At 42.4% G+C, this 13,006-nt stretch overlaps 1 pseudogene; it reads right to left on the reverse strand.

Moving 5' to 3' along the window:
* Nucleotides 1-538: 538 nt before the first annotated feature.
* On the reverse strand, nucleotides 539-6,955 carry LOC100717347 (protein RRP5 homolog; annotated as a pseudogene).
* Nucleotides 6,956-13,006: the final 6,051 nt, after the last annotated feature.

A 13,006-nucleotide genomic window follows, 5' to 3' on the forward strand; every position in this document is an offset into this window, starting at 1 on the left:
GTGCTCAGCACGTTCTCAAAAATGTCATTTGCCTACTCTGGGTCTCCTAGCTGGTAGTCCAGCTGGGAAAACTTGGTGATGATATCCACGTGCTCCTTCGCAGGCAGGCATTTGAGGGCTCACTGTAGCATGTGGAGACTGGCCCCAGCCTGGTTCCTCTGTAGAATAAAAGCACCATATTTGATCCAGATACCTTTCTGCTGCCAGAAGCACTTCAGCATATGTTTATGAAGATCACCAGCTTCCTGGAACTTTTAAGACTTGGTGTAGATGTGAGCTAGGTGGAGAAAGACCTTGCGAGGCTCATGGTGTGTGCTGCAGGCTCTAAGACATTGCTCAAGGACTTGGGAGAGTTGCACGTTTTCTAGGTTTATTAGAACCACCTATAAATTCAGCCTCTCTTGCTCTTCACTGAAGGAGATGATCTGCAGGATCCTATTGGCTTCAGTCTGAGCCTTCTTAGTCTGCAGCCTGCAGGTGGAAGACCATTTACTGAAGCCACAGGATGGGGCTGTTGGAAGAACTCACCACCAGTTGATCAAAGTGCAGAGGACTTCTCCAGGTGCTTCATGGTTGTCTGGTGTTTGCTGCTTTTTTCTTTTAGTTTTTTAGCTTTTCTGTTCACTAATTTCTTGTGAAGGGAAACATGGACCTTCAATTTCAACATATCAACACTGAGGATTACAACCTTATTCTTCTGCCCAGATTCTACTTCACCCTGCTCAATGGTATCTGCTGGCTTTCAGAACCACATCAGGCACTGAACCCCCACAGGATACCACAGTCATCCTCCAAAACTTCCTGCACCACAAGGTCCAGGATCATTCTTGAGGTCATCTCACTCAGTGTGTGGATCAGCACAGAGTTTTGGCTGCTAATGAAGCTACACATGCCCTGCAGCTCCTCTAGACACTGAATCATAAGGATCAAGCTGATGTGGGTAGAGGCCTCAGCCTGCAGCCCAACAGCTACAACGATGGAAGCATTTGCTGCTTCTCCTTGGCCATGTTGGTCACCTTTTTTTAAAATAATGAAATGGTTTGCACGACCAATTTATTTTTTTTTAATTTAAGGAGAAAAAGGGAAAAAAAGCAGAAAAAAGGTACAAGTTACACAGAATTTCAGAAAAAAAAAACAGTAGGAAATCACTAGTTAATGGATTACATATTGTCATCTTAGAAGTATTTGTTCAAGTTACAAAATTAAAGCTTGTAAAGTGGACATTCAAACAGCGAGACTGCAAACAGTTCTGTTCAATGATCCAACAAAACTCAGTAATATCATTGTCTATCTTATACACTTAAATTTACATGCAGTTATACCATTTAGAGCACTTTCTTTCCCTCTCTTTTGTACAATGACTATTATACATTTTGGGTTTTATTGCTCCCACAGTTCTTATTGCTTTTTTTTGAAAGAGAGTAAAACCAAATGTGACTTAACAGAACAGAATTGGTTAAATCAAAAGGGTGGATATAATAGATAATGTAAAAACATAATGCAAGGTGGTTAACAATGGTTACCATAATGCCTCCCGCTATCTCTAATAGAATTGCCTATATCATCAGTTATAATAAAATTGAACAAAACAGTAAAGAATGAAACCAACAAAACCAAAACATTGGAGACATTACAGGTCTTCAAAAGTAGATAATAGTCAACCAGAATGGGCGTCATAATGAATCCCACTATCTTCACAGCTGTTGCCTAAACTTTCGAACCTGGTACTATCAAGCAAAGCAGAATAGAGGAACATCAGTCAAAACAAGATGGTGAGAGCAATACAGGGCTTCAAATTAAGTTAATAGAATATCAAAGTGGGTTACTATAATATATCCTGCTTTTTTAAAATCTATTTTTCCTTTAATTAAAAGGATAAAAGTAAAAAAGTAAATAATAAAATAGAAATTGCGATAAAAGAGGGCATAACAACTAAACAGTGCAGATTGATACATAACCATTTAAGCAAATTAGTGTTTCACCACAAGATAATCCCGACATAAAAGTAGTTACCATATTGTCTCTTTCCTTGAGATCTTTTAGTATAACTTTGTATACTGCAGCATCAAATATAGCAACACAATGTATAACCATGCAAGAGAATGACAGTATTATAGGGTATTTAGAATCAACTAACAGATAATGAACTATGGTTTCTGTATAATCTCCTTGTCTATAAAAGTTTTTGTTTATACTATCACATATAATAAAATCCAAATAAGATACAACATGTTAAGACCATGGAGACAGAAGAACAAAAGCTTGATGGGACTTCAAAATAAGATGATACCAAATCAGCACTACCTATTATGACGCCGTTTTCTCCAAGATTGTTCCTATCATCAATCTTCTCTGCCTCATTTCTCTTGAGCTCTTTTTCTGTCATTAGTTGTCAGCTTGTCTTCTTCATTTTGTTTTCTGCTCCATTCATTGTGGCCTCTCTGCCACTATTTCTGGATTCTTCGTATTTTTCTTTTTTAGAATATCCTGCAGTATTCTCTGTAGAGTTGAATTGGTGGTTGCATATTCCCCTAGTTCCTCTTTATCCTGAAAGCACCTTGTTTTTCTATCAATTTCCAGGGATAGTTGTGCAGGATATATCAATCTTGGCTGGAGGTTATTATCTTTCAAAGCTTGAATTATTTTCCCCCATGCTCTTCGTGATTTGATGGTTTGTGCTGAGAAGTCTGCTGTAATTCTGATGGGTGTTCCCTTGTAAGTGATTTGTTTCTTGTCTCTGACAGCTTTTAATATTCTGTTCTTATATTGGATTTCTGAAATTTTGATTATTATATGCCTGGGTGTAGCTCTATTTGGGTTGTAGGTAGCTGGAGTCATGTATGCCTCATATATCTGAGTATCTTTACTGTTTGCTAAATTAGGGAAATTCTCTTGGATTATTTCTGTGAATGGCTTTTGTAGTCCATTTGTTTGTGTCCCCACTTCTCGTATGTTCTTAATTCTTAAGTTATAGATCCTCTTATCATCTTCTAGTTTTTGTATTGTTGCTGTTTGTTTTTTTGTTATTTTTAAAAAGTTTTTCATTTCATGCTCCCATATTACAAATCTGCCCTCCAGTTCAGATAATCTGTCCTTAATTTCTTTCAAGCTGTTATTCCAGTTTTTGATAGAGTGTTTAGTTTCCTGATAATCTGTTTGAACCTGCTTCTCGTATTCTGTGTGTTCTCTGTTTTCTCCGTCAAATAATTCTCCCCTCTTTTTCTGTTCTGTTTCTACCATCTGCTTTTTCTTGGGTGGTGCTTAGCATTTCTCTAACTATTCTGCTTATGTCTTGCTTCAGGTCATTAATAACTTCATTCCTGAACTTGTCTATGAGGCTCTGGTGATAGCCTTTTATGTTTATTGGTGGTGTGTCTGCTATTGCCTGTTTCTCAGGATTGGGGGCCGAGGAGCCTTTCTTGTTGCTCCCTCTTCCCATATTATTTGTTCCTTATATAGCAAGCGTATATAGGAGGCCCACCTTCCTTCCCTGTCAGCCACAGTCTGACTGAATTGCGCCAGTTAGGTGTTCCTGCCCACCACAGCATACCAGGGAGTTATGGACCAGGCTGCCTATGTGGGGCCCGCCCCTCCAGGTCAACCTACCAAAAGGCCTCACCACTAGGGTGCACCTTTAGATGCTGGGATCTGGGTTGTGCTAGCCTACTGGGTCTCAGCCAGCAGCGTCACATAGGCTAGGCACTGCTCACCAATTCCACTTGAGAGGGAGATATGTGACTGAAGTCACTACAGCTCTTTGTTCCAGCAAGTCTGCCTGGTCCCAGAATGTCCTCTGTTGGTGCCTCCTAGACCGTGGGAGAGTCCCAGTTTCCTTCACTCACCGGAGGTCGATGCACGGCTCCCTGCCTGCCCAGCTCTTAACTCCATTCACCGATTCCTGTTAGCGCTTTCGCCCGTCTCTCTCCCTGCCGAGCCGATTCAGATGCAGCAGCGGTGGCAGGAAACCCAAATCGCGGTTTTCAATGGTGCAGGCTCCTGCTTCCGCACTCAGGCTTTATCTGTTCCTGTTATAGCACCAGGATTGCATTCCCAGTTGGTATCTCTCAGCCCAGTTCATTCTTGGGTCAGCAGGGTATATCTCCTCTTGGGTAGGATTCCTCCCTCTGCACCATTCCTGGATTCTAAGCTCGGTCTCGGAGAGAGCCTGTGTAGCTGCTGCTATCTGTCTGCCATGTTCTCTCCAGAAAGCTCCATGTTGGTCACCTTTGCCAGCACTTTCTGCCCCTCAACAAAGCAGTCAATGGATTTTGTCACAAATGTGTCATTCATGATAGCTTTAGGAGCTGCTTTGCTCGGACGAGGGATACTGGTAGAACATACCACAGTTCCTGATGCTCTTCACAAAGTTAATGAGCAAAAGTCCAGGCTGGATTTCTGAAGATGCTGTTGGGATCTTGGCTACCTTCTACTGTGGAGACCGAACCTGGCTTTCTGCAGATTTAAACCTGTCTCTCCCTCTGGCTCAGACAGAACCCTTGACAAAAGGTGTAGCCTTCCTGGAGCCAGCAGTACAACAGTGGGCTGTTGATGATATGGTCTGACAGGTGAGGAGTGGAGAGGGCAGCAGGGATGCTGTGGGGCAGACAGCCACCTGTAGCCCTTCTTTGGTCTACCCTACAACATTCACATCCACCAGTACCCAACACTGATGCCTCTCCTCTTTCTTCTTACCACGCCCTGTACTCTCATTCTTTGATTCTGGATCACTCAACAGTTTGAAAGATAGGAGCATCCTCTCTTTGGATGGCTCACAGTTCAGGACCATAGCCTTTACTGCCCAGCTAGTGTAAAGAATGTTTTCTGGGCCGAGAATATACGGGGGACTGATCTCATGCTTGGGCACTAGTCCCTGCACATTGTTGTAGGTCTTCACAATGCAGCCATAGTCCTGGATCCTGAAAATGACAGCATGTATCTGCAGATCAGCTGTGTGACATCATTAGTAGGCAGTGATACGTAATTTGAATGTTACCAGAGTTTTCTTCAGGGTCATTATCAGCTTCTTAGGGTCTTCCCTAAGCTGTAGAGTCATGAAGTAAAACCCAGCGCCTGACCTCATTCGCAGTGTGGTACTACTTCTCTACATTCTTCAACAGGATATTAGCCAGGTACATCACAGCTACCAGACCCCTCATTTACTTAACTGCTTTCACCAGCATCCCAAATGGCTTTATGATCAGACCATGCCCTTTATCACTGCCCCAGTTTTGAATTCATGATATTTAAGGTACTGAGTTTCAATAACAGATGTCTACAGAGAGAGCAAGGCCAGTTCATTCATTTAGTTTTAGTGTATAGTTTTACACTTGTGAGTGTTCATTAGCTTGAAAGTTGCAGGTTTGAAGGCATTCTTAGAATCAGAGAGATGGCTGAGCTGGACATAGACCAGAGCCCCATCTTTCTGCCTGATGGTGCCCCACCCTTGTTGAAAAACCCCCGGATAGGAAAATCTCCCATGACACCCTCTAGATGCTGACAACAGAGTCCAGTGAATGGACACCTAGGCTGCAGGAAGACAGGGCTCAGACTCAGGCTCAGGTGCAAAGATCTGGTCTGACAGTATGCACAGAGGATGCAGGCCTTCACTTCCCAACTTTTTGGGATCCAGGGGTACTAAGTTAACCAGGCCTGTGAACAATGTGAAGAACTTCAGTGTAAGACCCAACTGAGTCACCTTCTGTATGTGGACTTTGCCTGCCCTGGTAGCAAGTTATTAAGTGTCCAGGTTTGCTCCTCAGTAGCAATGGCAGTAGAAATCTCTGACTGCTCGGTGAACAGGCTAACAATTCTTTTGTTGCCTTTTATGTCCTCAGAGATGCAGATCAGGTACTGACCCACCTTCAATTTGGCACCTATATTTTTCTGTTGGATGTGTTTCTGAGCTTTCTACAATGGCAGTAAAGCTTTATTCCCAAAACCACAAATGTATGCTAGGTAGCCATGGTCTTCTGGGCTAGACATGACACTTATCTGCAGCATGCCAGGCTTCAGGGCCTCATCACTTGGCCCTGTGTTGAAATTTTGGGGGTTCAGAGAGAGCTTAACACTCTTTGCCTTGCTCTGTGATGCTCACACTGGTCACCATATATCTCACCAGCATTCCAGGTGAAAGAAGTTTGAACACATGGAATAGATCCTTCAAAGGTTCATCTTGTGTTAACTGCTCATTCAGCTTTTTGCTGTAGATATTACAGATTTTAGTCACTTGCACAAACCCCTGGAGGTCACTGGGGAGACTGATCCTCAGTTCCAGCTCATTTGCCTCTTTGACACAACCCAATATATGCATTACCTCACAGAGGGTCTCAACCCAAAGGACTTTAAACTTCTTTTTTACAGACATGACATTCCTCTTCTCAATTTTCAAGGTTTTTGTTTTTGCTGGGCCTTTCTGGTTCTGTTTTCCTTTTGGTGGTGTACTGGTTGATATGTTATGTCAACTTGAGAAGTTTGAAAGTTTGACTAAGAGGCTCAGCAGTGGAGTAAGGTCCTCACTTTGTAAACATCCCCAACCTGTGCAAGAGAAGGTCAGGGAGATGGCATGAGTGCATAGACGCCCTAGGTGGTGGTGGCCTACTTACAATATGGTGGAAGAAAAGAGACTTGCTCTCCCCCACGTGTTTTGCTCTTTTTGCTTTTGCTGTCTTGTGCCACCTTGAAGGGTGGCCCCTGTGCCATGCCACCTTGCCTTGGATCCAGATGATTATGGACTGACACTTCCAAAAACTGAGCTAAATAAACCTTCCCTTTCTTAATTTTCAGCATCAAGTATTTTTGTCTCAGCAATGAGAGAAAAGTAACTAGGATAGGTGCATTCTTTTTCAGTAGACATATTAAATAACTTGTCATGCACAACCGGCTGCTGGTAAGATTTCTTTGATTTGGGGATCTTTTTTGTACTCTTTTGGGGAAAGCCTTCTTCTAGGGTTGCCATATCTGGATCTCCAAGTTCCTGGTGCCAGCACCTTTTAACTTCTGAACTGGCGTGGCTGCACTTTACACGTGTAGAGGCCTCAAATCCCAAAATGGCTTTTGTGTGTTTCTACTTTGAATTGCTGCTCTTTGTATTATAGTCCTTTAACACTGGCATTTTTCCAACTGAGTAGCTCTATCTCCAGGGACCTGGGGGCAGAATAGGGTCTCTTTACCACTCATGACTTTAGTTTACTATTTTACAGGTATCTTTACCCAGGGTCTATTGTAATTATTGGGGCTGGTAGCCAGGCCCTCCCTCTCACATGATGGTAGTTACGTCTTGAATTTATAAAAAAGTGGAGTTTTTGTTTTGTGTGTACTTAGGCAAATAGAGGTACTTAAAATGGCTTCCTGCCCCAAGTTTGTTCCAGTCCACCTTCAGCTTAATCTACTGAGGTGAAGAAAAGGGAGGCATGATGATTTCCTGACTCAGTATTGCTTAAATCTGGGGGAGACAGGATGGATGGGAATTATCACTCTGGGTTGTTGTTGGATCTCCTATCTGCATAGGATGCTTCCTTGTCTTAAGGCAGGGCCAGAGTGGACAGGAGAATGCTATGTCCTTTTTTCACTGTTATGCAGAAGGGAAGATCTTCTTTCCCACTCTGAGTTGCCACTCACTGAGCACTGCAATGCATTGGTTCAGTTCATCTACTTGTCTTTCTAATTACTAGTCTTTCTGAGTTTCTTCTTGTTGCTGTCAGGATGTGATCTCATAAGTCTTAGTAGTCCACATTGCCTCATAAAGCCACATATCTGTTGCTTATTATTTCAGAGTGGTTCATGAGTCCAGGCCACTTCTAGTCTACCTTGTCAGTGTCCTAATGTTCTCTTTTGGAATGAGAGTATTTGTTCTGTGCCATTGTATCTTGGCAGTATGTAAATTGTTTTTTTTTATAGTCTCACAACTAAGCTTCTGCCTTGAGTTTCAGAGGACATTTTGGACTTGGATTTTGAGCAATGCTAGAACAGTTAAGACTCTGGGAACTGTTGTAGGTAGACTGTGGCTTGTATCTAGATGTTCCCCTCTCCTCAAAGCCTCATATGGACATAGGTGGAGCTTTGCAGAGGTGGCAAGATCTAGAGTGTGTGGTGCTGGAATTAAGGGTGTGAGACTCCTAAATTGGTCCACTGACTGGTTTAGCATAGTGCTCGGTATGATTAAGGATGCCCCATCCTGGGTGTGAGTGCTACTCGCCCTAAGAGTGGGTAGTCTCAATACATATAAAAGGACAGAAAGAATCTGTTGCTTGTCTCTTGTGCTTGCTGCCTGCTCCCTGCCTGCCCTGTGATGCCCCTCTGCCATGTAACTTTGCTTTAGAACCAGCCAACTATGAACTGAAACCTCTATGAACTGTGAACTAAATGATCCTTTCCTCCTTTAACTTTGGGTGTTGAATATTTTGTCTTAGCAACAAGAAAAACTAATGAAGACAGACTAAATGCATTTAGTATTTATAAGATGGACTTGAGCCTTTCTGGCCAGGAGTACAGTGTTATAATTTGGATCTGGAGTGTCCCTCAAAGGCTTGAGACCTAATACCTGATATCCACAATTTAAGGACAGAGTTTTATTTTGGATCACACTTTCTAATCATAGTTTGCTGGCTCCAAGATAGGAAGGCATGGCTGAAGGGCATGGTGGAGGACAAGCTGCTCACACCGTGGCAGCTAAGAAGCAGAAAGAAAAGGGAAGCTCCAGAGATGGAGATATGTCCTTGTATGTCACATCCTCAGTGACCTACATTTAACCAGCTCCTTCTCTTAACAGCAAGTCAGTTGTAGCACCCCCTGTAACTTAATCACCTTTGAAAAGCCTTGTCTCTTAGCGCATGAGGCTCTAGAAAGGACATTCTTGGTCTGAACCATGAAAACTTTGTTGTCAAACTATGGCTGTGAAATGTTGGAAAGATCAGGTGATGGGTCCTAAGGAGAGAAAGAGACCTAAGTGGGGACATCCCCTTGAAAGGAATATTGAAACACCTGCTCCCCTCTACCTCCTGGATAACACAAGGTGAGCAGGTTTTCTGCATCATATAGTTCTACCACAATGTATTCCTTCACCACAGGCCAAAAGCAACCAGGCCCAAGTGATAATAGAGTGAAACTATGAGCCAAAATAAAGCTTTTCTTCTTCTTTTAAGACGATTTGCTCATGTATTTTGTCACAGGAATGCAAAGCTGGCTAATATAGAAGCCACTGGTGATCTGTGCCTCAATTAATTATACAGGTGACATATTCTACTTTCTTTCAGTGTAGTCAACGTTCTTATGTAGCTTATATTTTCAAGCCCCAAGAGAAACAAGTGTCAGAATCAACTTGGTTTAACTAAAGGTATGTATTTCAGACAACATGCCATTTGAGAAATGTTCTGTGGGCTCAAAGAGCATTTTTGTTGCAAAACTTACGCTCACTAGTCTGTAAAACCTGCAATGTAGTCTCTTCAAGGTACTTTAATAATTGGTTCATTGAATTTCTGTCTTGTTTTCAAGTATCTGTGTATTCTTATATATTGTGGACCAAAAATGAAGAATTGCTTTATGATAGTATTTATCTATGTGTTTAGTCTTCTGCACAACTTGACTTTTCATTTTTTCACAATATGTTTCCTCAGAAAAACGTTTGCATTTGTAGGCACTTCCTCTAGGCTCATAAAACTCATTAGGTTTGAATATGGTACCAAGCAGAGGTTGCTGAAGACAAGCATCTCCTTTTCTTTTTCTTTCTTTCTGTCTTTTATTCAGACAAGCTTTAACTATGCAGTTCAGTCTGCCCTTGAGCTCGCTTTATAGCCCTGGATGAATTCAAACTCAGTGCAATCCTCCTGCCTCAGCCTCCTGAGTGCTGGGATTACAGATATGCACCACTGCACCTGGCCAAGCATGTTACATTTAATAATGTATGTTTATTAATTTAGCTTTCATTTCAACAATTTCCAATGGGAATCTTTTGAGGACTTTAAATAACTGTGGACAATACTAGCTGTTTTCTGGGAGGGCGGTGTGTTATTTAAAAAAATTTTTTATTGAGAAGCTTCATGAAATTAAGGAATTTGCCACCCCTCGTGGTTTTTTTTTCTTCTTTCCTGTCTTCATGGACATGATAGACTCCTCAGTTAGCACGGACTTTACTGCCTGTGCTACACTTCCTTGATAGGAAACAGCTTCTTGGTTAGAGATACAGAATCCTTTGCTTTCTCTTGATGGTATTTTGTCTCCTTCATGATAACAAGTTTGCTCAAGTATGCTTGCTTCATAATTAAAACATAAATTTCATCACAGTGCAGAGGATGAAGAATGAAAGGCAGTCTCTCAGCACTAGGTCTCCATTACTGGCTGAAACGTTGCTTCATCCTCTTGCCTTCTTCGCTGGCTCCCTTCTCAGCGTCAAGGTCAGTGCTTTCAATCCTCCACTCCATCCTGCCACTCGCTCTCATCCTCCACACTCCACACCACCCACTTCTCACTGGATTGCAGGCACTTATTTGTCACTTTTATCACATGTGCTTGCAGTAGCCAGGTCGATCCTCAGTTAGTTCTGCATGCTTGGGAAGTGGCAGCACAGTGAGCGTGAAAAAAGGTGGCAGGCTGGGATGTGGCTCAGTGGCAAAATGCTTGCCTCATATGGGTGAAGCCCTGGGCTGCAGCCCTCGACTCACAGGAGAAAAACAAAATGAAAAAAAGCCAAAAGCAAAATAACAACAACACCAAGAAGAAGCCCCCCCAAGCCAAAACACCAAAAAACCAAAAACAAAACCAGAGCGAAACGACCCCCACAGAGGCAGCAAGAATGACTGCTTCTGAGGCAAAACTGAGGGAGTGTGACTGAGGCGGCAGCGAATGCTGCCAGATGACCAGGATTAGGGTGTTCTGCCTGAGAAACAGACCTCGCCTGTGACATAACTCGGGAGGCTGCATTCAGAGGTTATCAGGAGCAAAACAAAACTCCAAGTTAGCGGATTCCCTATCAGGCTCAAGCTGCTGTTAAATCTGGGCAAGGCCTGGGGTGGCTGAGAATGTGCAGAGGGGCTCAGGAAAGGCCAGCAGCTGCCACGCACTGCCTGGGTTAGGTGTCCAGTCGAACTTGCCCTGGGAAGTTTCTCCAGGTGGTGTTGGAGGTGTCTAGCTCAAAGCTCATGCGTGGAAAGAAATGATTGCCGGGTTCTCTCTTCTTTATTCCCTGCCTCCACTTTCTCCAGATTTCTTGTAGAAGGGATGCTCGCCACCCCTCCCCCATGCAGAGTCCCAGAGCAAAGCCTTGTTTGTGATGACCAATGTGCTTTCTGCGAAGGACCGCAGACATGTGGCTTGTAACAGACACAAGCAAGAGATCTTAGAAATGTCACGGAGGGGAAGACGATGCCTTTTTCCCACTAACACAAATTCCCATTGTTTATTTTTGTGTTTGCCTTTTAGTTTGAGGACAAGGAGACTCCATGAGTTTGTGCACAGCACCCTGGAGATGAATGCTTAGAGATACAGGTAAATGCTTAGAGATACAGGTATGTTAGATTTTGGAGGACCCTCAGGAATTGTGGAATCCAGTTGTCCCTTGTCTGTGCAAAAGCTGGGAGACTTACTAGAACACAGGTTTCTGGACTTCCCTGTGCCTGAGAATGTTCATTTCCAACAAGCTTCTACGGGAGGCTGGCACTCCTTGTCTGGGCACTGTACTTTGAGAAGCAGGGTTGTAAACCAATGTCCCCCTTTCACAGGTGACTCTCCTGAGGCAGAATCCCAATTAGGTCTCCAAATCGATCTGAACACTTTATCCCTTTTAAAACTTTGCAAACTTGTGTGTCTGCTCTCTGTTTCAGTTTTCTGTTCTGTAAAGTTATACTATTCCCTTTGTACCTAGGCATGGAGTTGTCTAAGTTGCAGCTGCCAGATAAATAATTGGGTTCCTCATGCCTGAGTGCTCTGACTGGTTGTGGGGCCCCTTATGCTTTCATAGTGTTTGAATCTAAACTCTTCCATTTGGATCTGGGTTTACTCACTGTAAACCCAGATTTTTTTTGTTAAGGACAGAAGGGAGACAAGCAGACAGACAGACAGACAGACAGAGAGACAGAGAGACAGAGAGACAGAGAGAGACAGAGAGTGAGGGATTAAGTTTGAAGTAGGAATTAAAGTAGTTTTTCATCTTTTTGTATGTTTTTCAATTTTCATTTGTCCCATTACACTTGTTAGTATTTCTATATATATTGTTTTTTCTTTTTCACATGTGAATTTCCTAATGTTTACCTTTACATTTCTTTTCATAGTTTTAAAATTCACAAATATCATCTGCTGATAACATTTGAGTATATATTTTCTTCTCATTTTAAGTAAGACTCTTTCCCTGTATGCCTTCAATTTACTGGAGTTATACTGGTATTTTCATTAAGCTTTTTTTTTTGATACCATGCATTGAACTCACAACCTTTCACTTGCAAGGCAGGTGCTTATGCTACTGGGCTAAACCCCCAGCCTTTGTCATGAAGTTCGAATCTCAGTCCAAAATTTTCCCCTAAATGATTTACCACTTTACCTCTTCAGTCTGAGTTCCCTCCTTTTAAAATAGTCTCATTTGTGATTAATTCTTTTCCATTTCCTAAATGTGGGACTGGGCATTTGTTAGTACTTTTAGAGAAGCAGAATAGCTGGGAAATAAATTTGAGTGAAATGAACTTAGGTTCATTCTTTTTCACATGGGGAAAATGAATCATAGAATAGGTAATTTGTTATCCCAAAGATGGGACAGTTAAAGATAGGTCTTGCACTAAAAGCAAAATTTCTGATGCCTAATTTGATGCTGAAATATTTCTTCTTCTTTTGTGTCCAGATCCAGGGAGATTTGACAGTAGAAAGTTAATCACCTACAGGCAAACTGAATAGGCATGACTTAGGCTCCTTGAATGGTACAGAATAGAATCCAAGGGATTTGTTTAAATGAGCACAAGACTTAAGAGAATCATAGTAAGTAAGGCTTGACCTTTGAGGTGGGCGAAGGAATATTTCCTCTGATAAG

The sequence above is a fragment of the Cavia porcellus genome, unplaced genomic scaffold (assembly GCF_034190915.1).
Source record: "Cavia porcellus strain 051 isolate PalLab524CR breed Dunkin Hartley unplaced genomic scaffold, mCavPor4.1 scaffold_3, whole genome shotgun sequence".
Taxonomy (NCBI): Eukaryota; Metazoa; Chordata; class Mammalia; order Rodentia; family Caviidae; genus Cavia; species Cavia porcellus.